This window comes from Dipodomys spectabilis, unplaced genomic scaffold (genome assembly GCF_019054845.1).
Source record: "Dipodomys spectabilis isolate Male_0828 unplaced genomic scaffold, ASM1905484v1 ptg000040l, whole genome shotgun sequence".
NCBI lineage: Eukaryota > Metazoa > Chordata > Mammalia > Rodentia > Heteromyidae > Dipodomys > Dipodomys spectabilis.
The window spans coordinates 4,086,052-4,099,836 of NW_024870717.1; the positions used below are offsets into that span (position 1 = coordinate 4,086,052).

Below are 13,785 nucleotides of genomic sequence, written 5' to 3' on the forward strand. Positions count from 1 at the left end.
TCGAGGTTGGTTCTGTGTCTTAGCTATAGAAAATAATGCTGCAATAAACTTAGTTGTGCTGCTAGTTTTAGTATGGTCTTGTTTGTGATCATTTGAGTAAATGCCCAAAAGTGGGATTGCTGGGTCATAGGGGAGCTTTCTGTGGAGTCTTTTGAGGAAACTCCATACTGCTTTCCAAAGTGGTTAAAGAAGTTTACAGTCCCACCAAGAATGCAGTAGGGTTCCCTTGTGGCTACATCCCTTCCAGCATCTGTTGTTGTAAATATGTGGAATGCTTCATGAATTTGTGTGTCATCTTTGGGCAGGGCCCATGCTAATCTTCTCAGTATATGTCCAGTGTTAGTGTATAGGCTGAGGGATTGGGCAGAGAACACTTTTTATATAGAAAGTGTAATTTATTTTATTAAACTGGGGGGGGGGCGGATAGAGGATTGGATGGGGGTGGGGGGAAATGGGAAGGGATGGGAAGGGTAAACAAAGAAAGAGGCAACAATTCTTGATAAGAAATATACTCATTATCTTGCCCATGTAATTGTAACCCCTCTGTAAGGGATTTTCACACACACATACACACACAAACACACAAAGAATAATGTCAAGATTGACACGTCAAAAACAAAATAATTTCAGATGTTGGTTGTTCAAGAGATGTGTAGGAGGAAAAATTCAATTATTCTATACAAGGTACCTGTCATAATGAGCACTGCAGCAAGTGTTAAGGTTTGTTAAAAGTTTTAATGTTTTAAATACATATAATTTTGGGAAATTGCTCATATATGCCAAAATTAGGATTGTTTGGCAGGTCATAAAACTTTTCTATAAAGTATTTTAGGTTTATGGTAGCAGACATATACTACTAAGTATGTTCATTTCATAGTTTATAGAAACTTTACTAATGAGAAGCAAATGCTTTATGTAAAGCAGCAGAGTGAAGAGTTAAGACTTTTTTAACTACACAGTTTCTGTTAAAATTTTAGGGCTTCCTTACTTTATATGTTACTGAGGAACAAATGATGATATATGCCATATATAAATGATGAGATGAACCATAAATTGTAATCTTAGTGGCTAACTTTAAAGACTACTTGTAGGCTATAAAACTCTTGTTGAACATTATAATCTTAGCCAGTTTTAAATGAACAAGAATTGAGAAAATAGTAAAATCTAATAGGTAGTATACTTCAAATTCTGGAAACACTGGTAATTGTATTGTTTTGTATTTTTTGTGTGTGTGTGTGGTCATGAGGCCTGAACTCTGGGCTTGGGCGCTGTCCCTCAGCTCTTCAGCTCAATGATAGTGCTCTACCATTTGAGACATAGTGCTACTTCTGGCTTTTTTCTTTTTGTTTATGTGGTGCTGAGGAATCAAACCCAGGGCCTCATGCAGTCAAGGCAAGCACTCTACCACTGAGTCACATTCCCAGCCCAATGTTTTGTATTTTGTTAATCATTAATAATTAATTATTGGTTTTCTTTATTTGTAGTATTGTTTTCCTTGTTGTAATATAATACAAATTTTTGTAATCATTATTAGGAGGTACTTTGAGAAGGTTACCTGGATGGCCACACCATTATTTACAGGTACATGTGTATTTACAAAGAGCAAAATTAAGCAAAAAATGTTGATTTAAAATTTTATCAAGTAGAGTCTGAATCAGGAATGTTGATAATTGTCCACACCTAAAATCTTAGCCCTAGGCTGAAGCAGAGTTATTGCAGATTTGAGGTCACAAAATTGTGAGACTCTGTTTTGTATTGTTTTATTTTTATTTTGTTGGTCATGGGGTTTGAAATCTGAGGCCTAGGCGCTGTCCCTCAGCTCAAGGTTAGCGCTATCACTTGAGCCACAGCACCACTTCCATCTTTTTCTGCTTATGTGGTGCTGAGGAATCAAACCCAAGGCCTCATGCATGAAAAATAAGCACTCTACTACTGAGCCACCTTCCCAGCTCCTGAGAGACTGTTTTTAAAAATCATCTAAACATTTGCTTTCTGCTTTGGGTTATATAATGAAATATATGAATGCCATATATGAGGCTTGTACTCTAGGCTTGGGTGCTGTCCTTGAGCTCTTCAGCTCAAGGCGAGTGCTCTCCCACATGAGCCACAGTGCCACTTCCGGGTTACTAGTTGATTGTTGGAGATAAGAGTCTCATGGACTTTCCTGCCCAGGCAGGCTTTGAACTGTGATCCTCAGATCTCAGCCTCTTGAGTAGCTAGGATGACAGGCGTGAGCCATTAGCACCCTGCTTAATATTATTCTTTACCAGGGCATTCTCTTGCTACTTTGGTTGTTTAGAGTGTCTATAAGAGCAAGCATTCCGTAGGGAGCAGGGAAACACCATCTGACCTTTACTTACAGAGATTTCTAAGTGACTTGCTATGACTTGTACTGTGTTTTGCAAGTCGAATCATATCTCTTAAAACCCTTTAAGAGATAAGAAAAGTGGTGAAAGACCTCTTGGAGACAAATACATCTTCAACATAGTTTGTTAAAAGCATTCCATTTAAGGCATGTTCAATGACATGTGAAACTTTTGTTGGCTATAACTATGTTTCTTTCTCCATGTGTGGATGTATACTTGGGTACATGTATATGTGTGTTTGTGTGTATAGTAACACACATGTGCACATATATAAAGGCATATACACATATATATGCATATACAAATAAATATACATATAAAATATATGTGCATATATATATATTTATATCAGGTTTTCAATGACAATCTATAATTCCCAGCATATTGTCATTCTAACACAGTGTATATGATAACCTGCTCTGAGGATCTGTGCTATCTGATGTGTATCCTTTGTACTCACTTTCCCCATTACCTTGGTTTTCATCCATGTGACCCACTTCGGTCTACCTTCCATAGGATAACTTTGTTTTCATTACATGTAGTTACTTACTGATAATAAAATAAAAAGGTTGCTTGTAAACAAAATAGAAATTTTAGGTTACCGGTTAAACGTATCTTATCCATCCCAATGATTCCTATGAGATAAAATTTGTAATAATAATAAAATTGAAAAGGAATTCCTAGTTCTGTTGTTTTACCATTTGGAATGACAGAGAATAATATCATGTCATTGTTATAACTCTTAAAGAATGGAAGGGTCACTGATGGTCCCTATCATGTTCCCAAAAAACCAGTGGAACCTGAAGGATACTAGTAGACCAGTGGAAATTCTAAGTAGCAGACATGGAGCCTGAAAGAAAAAGAGAGGATGAGAGAGAGAGAAAGAGAAAAATATTATAATACTGAAAGTGTATAACAGATAAATAAGAGCTGTATGGGAATATTCGTACTTCTATCCTTAGACTTTCCATATGGATTTGAAGATATTTGATGTACAATAACCCATCAACATAAAATATAAAAAGATTTTGATACAAAATAAAAATGACTCAAGAAATTATAAATGCAAAACAATCTTCAGAGAAGCAAACTCTGGGAGATATTTCATGACTTTGAAAAGTATAAAGTGGCTGAAGTTAATATAAATTTAGAAGTATTACAATTCACAAAAATATAGGAAAAAAGAGCCAGGTTTTGATGGTTCATGCCCATAATCCTACCTACTCAGGAAGCTGATATCTGAGGATTGTGCTTCAAACCCAGCCTGGGCAGGAAAGTCCGTGAGACTCTTATCTCCAACAAACAACTAGAAACCCGGAAGTGGCACTGTGGCTCATGTGGGAGAGCACTCGCCTTGAGCTGAAGAGCACAGGGACAGCACGCAAGCCCAGAGTTCCAGGCCCACGATCGCCAAAAAAACAAAAAAAGAAAGAAAGAAAAAAAGAAGAATAAAGTTATAAGGCTTTAAATGGAATCTTTCCTTGAGCTCTTTTCCAACAGCCATCATCAATTCCTAAGCAAAGAGTGAGTTCTCAGAAAACTGGATCTCAGGTCATACTTTAATAAACCCATGTGAAAAGTCCTATGTGAGAATTGCTGAGTGAGGTCTTGCTAATTTCCTGACCAAGAAAATAGGAAAATAAAGTAAGTATTTTTAATGTATTAACGTTTGAGAATAACTTGTAACCTGTAAATAAATGTGTAGAACCCAATTATACCCACTGAGAAAAAATGATGTGTGTTTTATTTATGTTCTCTTGGACTTGGAGAGTGATTTTAGATGTGTCTACACAAGTAGAATCAGCATAAATAAACCCAGCATTTCTTCATTTAACATAGAAGGAAAGAATACAGCTTGACCCATTGTAATATTGAGATGTACAAGATACTATCAGAGGGGGTGTGGAGGGAAGAGTTGGGGAGGTGTGAATGGAAGGGATGGTAGGGGAAAAACAAAGGAGGGAATAACTATGCTCAATAAGAAATATAATCATTACGTTACTTATGTAACTGTAACCGCTCTGTACAGTATCTTTACAATAAAAACTTTTATTAAAAAGAAACAAGGAAAACTTCTGTACTTATAGGAAATTTCATTTGTCACACAATATCAGTAAGGTATTGGTTTTAGGGCCATAGGCATATCAAAACTTTGGATACTCAATATCTCTAAATGAACATAGTGTAATATTTACATTAGAATCTGCCCACAACCTATTGCAGTGTAATTCCTATGAAAATTTTTACTACCATCTATTTTTGTAATGAAAAATTAAAGGATATGCACTATCAACAGATACATTTTTTCTAGATAATTTTGTCTGCATTTTGTGGATGGAATTGCGAGAGTAATTTTGAAAAGCACAAATTTCATCACCAAGAGCTGTCTGCAAAATGCAACAATGATCTAACACAGCATCATTGAATAGTATGGAACTCCAAGAAGAAGTACTTGAATTGAGATATTAGCGGAAAGTGGAACCACACAAGGACTTTTTAGATAGGCAGCTGCTAGATTTCTCATTGAGAGCTTTCATGACTCTTTGGGAAGCACATGTCAGAACCTCACTGAAATGTAGATAGTTTTCCCTTACATTTCTATCATGCTTAGTTATTATCAATCAACATATAGCTAATCTTGAATAATCCTTTAATAAAATGTTGATGGAGTGTTTATATGCAGAAAACCTGGGGAGATATTCTATGTCCCAAAAGAGAGAAAACTAGGTAAGCATCCATTTAGAGCCTTCTGAATAATTCTGATTCTTACCACATCAATTATCTATCCATACCTGTGCCCTGTGCTCAAGTGAGAGGATTTTAAAAGAATTTAGTGATTTAAAAATTCAAATTTAACTGTGGAATGAAATTAGTTCCAATGCATTACATTAAGATATTTAGAAACAATTGAGAAACCTAAAGGTCTATAAGATTATTTGTATTGAAAGTGAAGGGATATTGGAATTTGGTTCTCTATATTTTAAGCAATTTGCAAAAAGGATTGGTAAAATAAAATTTACATTTGACTTTACACTTACTACTTTTTGTATATTGAAAGGAGCACAAGCTTCAACAGTATGTCAATGTTATCCTCTTATTTATCTCTAAAGCTTTTTGCTTCTAGTCTTTTAATATTAAAATTTATAAAAAAATTATTCTTTAGCTAGTTGTGCAAAGGGGTTTCGCTTCATCATGTCAGTGTTCAATAGGGTGTATATGTGCATTTCAGTGTACAATACATCTGGATCATTGTCAAACTTTCCGTTTTTCTTTCTTCCCTTACACCAACCCAATCTCTCCCTTCAAGTTTCCTACTTATATTCCCACATATGTTCTTTAAGTGATATGATTATATTAGTCCTCCATTTTCCTCTCCATTCTTCTGCCCTACTCTCTTTAAACCCAGCTCTCCCTTTGAAGACTTGTTTCAACTTCATGGTATTTTGTTAAATATCTCTGTCTTTGGCATTTGGCTTTGGGCTTGCCACAGCCTCTCTTCCATGTTTGACCTAAATAAGTGAGTATATTTCTCCACATTTCTAGTCTTAATGGCTGAGGTAGGTCTTCTTTACTGTCAATCTTTGTATTTGTCTTTTGGCTTTGGGCTTGCCAAGGCCTGTCTTCTATGTTTGACCTACATAAATGAGGATATTTCTCCGTATTTTCAATCGCTGAATGGCTGAGATAGGTCACCTTTATTGTTCACCTCTGTCCTAAATTCAGAATTGGACCTTCAGGGCCATCCAATGGAGCTTTTTTCTTCTCTACACACTGAAGATGGAAGGAAAATAATTTCCATGCTCTCAACATTATGCTACCCTTCATGAATTTCCGTTACTTATCACTTCAGCAGTCTAAATTTCAAGTAATGTTTTCTGCATCATATTCACACAGTTTAAGTGAATATCAAGGGTAATTTACCTAGCATTGGAAATTTAGGGACGATCTTCAATTTCTGATGATAGAAGCAGGAGTCAGTTTGAATTGTACAGAATCCACAATGCAGTCTTCTAAATTTTCAATAAATTCAGAGTTACTTTTTATTAATATTTAAAAAGTTTTAGTTTAGTATTTGAAATGCTGCTCGAATTATTTTTAAAACTTTCACATTAAGTTAGACTGAACTTTTCCCCTCATTTCCGGCCGTAGTTTATATTAAGTCTCTTTGGCTTTATTGTTTGAGAGGCCAAGGGAAGAAGGTAAACAGAATGATGACCATTACTTAGATATCTCCTTCCTCTTCGGTTTCTGCTATTCTTGTTGAGAAGAAGACTGGAGCAGGGAACAAGGATGCTTGACTTCATACAAGGGAGCATTCCTGGCATCTTAATTATTGTTTCTCAAATCTCTTAAACTGATTACTCTTGCCTTCTCTTTAACAGTAACCTAACTGTGGGTTCCTTGGTGCAAGAGGAAGAACACTAACAGGTTATTATCTGTAAACTTGTATTTTACATCTCAGCTTACTACTACCAAAAATATAAAGTCTTGGCCATATAAATGCAAAGGCACTGATTGTCCAACAATAGCTTATTCAGCTACTCAGCTCCCTCATCCTCTCGTATCCTCCCCTCCACTCTCCTCATTTACCTTTCACTTCTTGTTCCTTTGTGTTTCTCTCCTCCATATTCATCTCTATCTTCTCTCTTTTTCTCTTCCAGTAGCAAGTGATTTGGTTTATCAGACAACACATAAATAATTGTAAAAATATTTTTTCTCCTTTTTTTGTATGATTTATTCATAAGGAGTTCTAGCAGAGCACCTGTGGCTTACACCTAGATACTCAATAGGTTCAAATTTGACAATTGCAATTCGAAGCTATTCCAAGTAGATAAACCTAAGAGATTCTTTTCTCTACTTGTGATAAAAGTAAGAAGTGAAGGTGTGCTTCAAGTGGTCTAGAGCAAACATTGAGAATTAAAGCCCAGATAGAGCTCAAGGCCCGGAGTTTAAACCCCAGTACCGGCACAATATTTTTTTTTAAAAATGAGTCCTTTGTCTTTGAAAAGGTATATTTCTCCAAAAGTTCATACCCGGTACAATTTTAAGGTCCAAGACTCTTTGAAAGGCTCTTTCACATCTTAAACTGATTTCTCTGCTTGTTTCACATGGAAAATAGGAGTCACAATTCACATTAAAAGTATGTGCATTGCTGAACATTTCTTACCATTTTTAATGGAAAGAAAGCATGGGAGAAGAATTCACCTCACTTAGGTGAATTAGGTTTGACTCACTTACAGACTTTTACAAGTAAATGAGGGTTTGTTTACATGTAAAGAAGTCTATACAGATGGTTTTCTAGGAGAGAGAACAAGCTAGCTGCTGTCCAAGTTTGAACCACAGTAAGTTTATTCCTATGATATGGTAAAGAGAAGCTCATCTCATAGAAGTCTATGCAGACAGTAATTTCAAAAGGATTAAAAACCCATGTCTATGTTGTGAACAGCCACTTTTTTACAAAGAAAAACAGTTTCCTGAGCCATGGAAATATAAGCTAGAGCAAAATTAACTATTTTAAATATAGTTAATGTCTGAGTTACAGGTATAAAACAGTTCTCTAATTACAACTATACTATTAATTTTCATCATGTACCGAGTAAGAATCTGCAAGATCGACCTTGTTAAATCTGTCATAAAGGACTGAGTTTATGCAATTGTCAGTTATTTTTAGGGTCCAATATCTTCTACAGTGGCTTCGGTAGCAAACCTCTCACACCATATGCAATGTTTAGAAAAATGGACTGTCTTGTTAGGCACATAAGGGACTTTTGTGCCACTGGGAATATTTATCATTTGTCTTCTTGTTATTATACCTGCCAATGTGAAGTCCTTTTGTGATAAGAATAATAGTTTCTGTACTTTTTGTTCCAATAACAAATCTCAGATGTAAATATAGCCTGGCGCCGGTGGCTCACTCCTGTAATCCTATCTACTTAGGAGGCTGAGATCTGAGGATCAAGGTTCAATGCCAGCCCAGGCAGGAAATTCCATAAGATTCTTATCTCCAATAAACCACCAGGAAAGTGGAAGTGGCGTTATATCTAAGCGGTAGAGTATTCGCCTTGAGCTGAAGATCACAGCAACAGCACCCAAGCCCAAATTTTAAGCCCCACAACTGACCTAAAAATATGATGAGATGAATTACATTTAAATATAAATAAATATTTATGATACACGTTTAAAATACATCTTAATATTTACTATATATTACATTCATCTATTTGCATATAGAAGATCATATTATATCTATATGTTTATAAATATATTTTTAATTTATATCCAAAGTGTACATCTGAAGATTTTGGGGAAAACGTATTTTCTTACTACTTACCCATTATCCTTTCAATAATTTTTCCACTTATTACAATGACTAGAGTACTAATACTTATGATTATAAAGCAGAGTAGCTGTTTTATTCCTTATGATTAGAAACATCTACTTACTTGGTATGAAACCTACCGAAATGTGATCCTGAAATCACATTCCACAAACTGTGCATATACATCAATTTAGCAACTTAAAGGTCTGAAACGTCTATTTGAATCCTGTATCTCACATATATTCGGTTCCTTAGAATGAGCTACATATACAAACATGCATGTATTTTCATGGGCACATACATCCCTATACTCCCAAGACACACTAAATGTAACACTGTAATAAAAAAATTATATAGTTACTGAAAAAGAGCCCCTTTGCAAATGTAGTTAAATTTTATTTTTTAAATATAATGCATTATTGAAATACTGATGAAAGATCAGCTGATCAAATACTAGAGAGCCCACCTAAAAAGTTTCTCAGTTCAAACATCATTATTTCCATCCTTCCTACTCCAACATTAAAAAAAACATAAATAGCTATAGAATTAACCTACATGTTCCTTAATCACTCATTGAATGAAGAAATTGTAATAGATAAACATATAACCACAATGATATATTATTTAGGCAGACATAATAATGAAATAATATCATCTTCAAGAAAATAGAACTAGAAGCCTTCATATTAAAGCAATAAGCCCTACTATGAAAAACAAATAGTAGATTTCTCATATGAAAGCTCTAGACCCGAAAAATAAAATGAATGACCAAAGTGTAAAAGATGGAACTGATTACATTTGGAAAAAAGAGAGGAGATGAAGAGAAATATTGTGGAGTAAATATGTTCAAATACTTTATAAGTAATTATGATAACATAATAAAATATACATATAAAAATAGGATAATGAAATTAATAAAAGGATTAAAATTTAGCAAGGTACATTATATGGACATATGTGTAAAACACAATCAAATATTTTTGAAATTTAATATTTGCTAATAAAAAGACAAAACTTCATTCCAGTTGTTATAGATTTATATGTTAATTTACATTTTTTGTTCAGTTATTTCCCTGATAAAGTAAAAGGAGAAACTAGTTTTGCTCATTTAGAAAGACAATTTTGTCCAATTAGCATTAAAGTATTCTAGTTAATTACTGTCAATGTGAAATCGTTCAATCAAATTAATTATTATATTAGATTATTACCAATGCACTCTTCAAAATATTATCCCCATAGGTATATAATTTTTGCTATGTATTTTATATCTTTTATCGTTTTATATCATTTTCTGAACGTAGTTTGGTATATACAACTAGGATATATTACACCTGACCTGGAAATCAATTATTCAGTTTTTATCAAAAATACCTATAGTGAAATAAAGAGGTAAATCCAAATTATGTATATTTGAAGACAATACTTGGTTAGTCCTATTCTCACATTCCCCATTCCTTTCTTGAGAATAATAAACATTGAGAACAATACACATTCCTTTAGATAACCCACATTCAGTCTTCTACAAACAGTGTAATTTGGAGTAGTTTTAAATTATGTACGCTCATGTACACTACTCAGATTGTATTATTTGCATATTTTGTTCTTATTAGGTCAGTAGTATTTAGTTCTCAATATGGATAGTATTGGACTTATTTATTGCATTTCTGAATTTTTTAAGTATTTTATGATTTTTCTGATTTGATACTCTAGCATTTTTTTAAAAAATATGTGCCGATCTTACTTCACATATAGTTACATTTGTTTTAAATAATTTGATCCATTCAAAGGATTTGCTCTATTAGGTTCATGCAGATGAATTTAATTACAATTTAACACAAGTTTATTTCTGAGACACAGTTACCCTAATAGCTCTACTCAAATTAAAATGTATTTGAGGCATTTGTAACATATATTTGTACTTTAAAACAAAACTAGGCACAACATGTTTTTGATCCTGGGGGAGTTCTACTTTGTTGGTTGTTTTTCCAGCTTTGGTGACTTCAACATATGTGTGCATTTTATTTCAACTGTTCTGGGTCTCTATTTTGTTATATATAACAGAAAATAGAAAAAGAATCAGTGATTTAGAACTTTTCAAAATAGAATTCTAAGAGAGACACTTGAAATTTTGTGACAACTGGGAATGGGCAGGTTATCAAAGTGGCGGGGTTAGCAGAATAACAGAGACATTGTTTGACATGATTTGAATTCTTCCTCCTCTTGCCTCACTCTTTCCAAAAATATTACTTCAAAGTCTTTAATCGAAAGAAAATATTTTTTTCCGTATGAACTCAGAATTTTCGGTTTAATTGGGACACACTACACATACATATTTGATTTTAACTCTAAAATCTTTTTTTCCTCAGTATAAAACCATAGATTTGAATTTATAATGGTAAAATAGCACCTAGTAATTTATATGAAATGGTCCAAACTATTTTCACTTCACACTATATGCAATAAAGAATGTAAAAATGATAGTGTGTAATGTAGTATGTAATAGTTGACTTTGGGGAAAATCAATTACAGTGGATTTTTGTGAAATACTGAATAATAGTAAAATTATATTTGATTCCATAAAAAATCACAGTTATATCTCAAAATACCTCATAGTTATAAACTAATGCTGAAAAAATAAGGTTGTTTATTGGAAAAAGCCAGAAGTTTCAATAAGCTTGCTTTTGAAAAATTGACTTGGATCTGGGCTTTGGTGGCTTATGCCTATAATCTTAGCTACTCAAGAGTCTGAGACCTGAGGATAGTGGTTCAAAGCCATCCTGGGCAGAAAAGTCTTTGAGACTCTTATCTCCAATAAACCACCTAAAAACCAGAAACAGTACTGTGGCTGAAGGGGTACAGTGGTAGCCTTGAGCTAAAAACCTGAGGGACAGTGCCCAGGCCCAAAGTTCAGGCCCCACGACCAACCAAAAAAAAATATTTTATGATATTTTATGAGTGGTTGTTTAGTGAAAAATGTCACTGGTGTTTATTATTTTGTGTTGGCATAAAATGAGCCTACTATTGTTTTAAATTAATTTTAAAAAAACGATCTGAATCTATGACAGCATAAATTTGTGGGTAATGGTTAAAACAGGTTGTCTTTCTGAAAAAAATTTATATCACCCACGCAAAAAAAAGGAACAAACGAAAATATATGCCAGGAAACTTACTCTGTAAATCTTAATGGACTAATAGTCTGACAGTTTGTTTTAATTTTCAATAAAAAATTAAAATAATACTTGGTAATATTTTATTAACCCATTCAAATTTCTTCATCCTTGTCAGTTAAGATTCACTTTAAAAAGAAATTCAACAGGTGACATTGATTTTCCTTACTGTTCCAAAGAAATGTTCATTTCATCTGTATATTGTATACCACAATATACCCAGAAAGTATTTGTTAAAAAAAACTTTTTTTCCCATTCTTTGTTTTGCTTCAGTCTGTATTTAAAGCAGCATATCACATATTACCCACCCTATTGCCTGTCTTCTCATTTGAGACATTACAATAAGTTTTCCTTCCCTGGTGTATCAGCCAGCAAAGTTTTACAAAACAGCATGCTTTCATTCATTGTGCTTTCCAAAATATATCTCATAAATGCCAACAACAAAGCTCAACCTGAAAAATCTGTGGATTTTTCCACTTACGGTGCAAATTAATTCACTTTCCATACACCTTAGAACCAGCAGTCCACAAGCATTAATTGCTGTGTCACTTCCATGCTTTAGAACAGCAGCATTTGAAAATGGTGTACATGTTAATTTGTTTACCACATGTGATTTGTCTTCAGCAAGGACTGTCTTCATGGAATATGGTAATAGATTTTTTTTTAATTATGTACATTAATAGGGCTCTGAGTTATGGATATACAATATCAATTTAAGTGACTAAATATTTAAATTAAATTCCATAATATGTATTCCTTCAATTTTCTGGCTAAAGTGTTCTACAATCTAGGTATTTTAAAAAAGAAATGCACTTCACTAGATGAATGGATCAAGAAAATGTGATATATATACACAATGGAATTCTATGACTCCATCAGAAAGAATGACCTTTTCCCACTTGTTAGAAAATGGAAAGACTTGGAAAAAAATTATTTTAAGTGTAGTAGCCGGGCCCAAAGAAACATAGGTCCCATGGTTTCTCTTATTTGCAATAACTAGTATATGTCTGAGACAAACATAAAAGGTCAGATAAGTTGAAGTTAGGCGAAATGAATCCCGTTAAGAACTTAAATGGTTTTTCTTTCTTTATATTATTTCTAACATATTTATAAGATGATTTCATTGTAGCTTTGTATGTCCCTCCCCCAAAGTATAAATCCTTTTTTCACTGTATTGATGTTGGTATAATTTGTGGATGGCAAGGGAAAAAACACATTGTTTAAATAGGGATAGAGCTGACGCATTGCAACAATGAGATGTAGAAGATGTTATGTCAAAAGATGAACTATACAACTGTAGTGCAGGGGGGGCACAGAGAGAGGGATTACGGGGGGGGGGGGCAATGTAATCATAACCCCCCGTACAGTATTTTCACAAAAAAAGAAGAGAAATATTGTAAGTTGTTTCCTTGGTGACAACATAATTAGAAAACTTACTATTTTCATGTTTCATGGCCATCTTTTACTAGGTGAAACTTTGGGACAGCATTAACGTTTGAATCTTGGATGAGATTTGATGGGGAATTGTGGCAGACTTTCATGGTATGAGAAGAAAACAAAAGGCCATACTAATACTTTTATCTGCTACATTGTTATATTAGTTTATTCAAACACAAACAAACACACATACAAACACACATATATACACTTGTGTAGTATGAAGAACCAGTCTGCAAGAAAACATTTTAATAGGAATTCCATAAAATACTTAGTCTGCTGAGATCTGATTAGAAATTATAGAGATCTCTGGTTGCTTCCAACCCTGGACAAGTCATCATCATAGGTGAAGAGGTTTTCATTTGAATTTAGAATGGCAATTTCCTCCCAGATTGTGAAGAATACCTGAATAATTCTTCTGGAGATTAATTTCTTCAGAGTGAAAACCATGAGAACATAAATTCTCATCTTCTTTCTTCTTTTATCTTGTAATCAT

At 33.7% G+C, this 13,785-nt stretch overlaps 1 non-coding gene across 1 annotated transcript; it reads right to left on the reverse strand.

The window, feature by feature from the left end:
* Window positions 1-260: 260 nt before the first annotated feature.
* LOC122106410 lies at window positions 261-365 on the reverse strand. Its single transcript, XR_006147175.1, has one exon. It is a non-coding gene; the product is annotated as a U6 spliceosomal RNA (small nuclear RNA).
* Window positions 366-13,785: the final 13,420 nt, after the last annotated feature.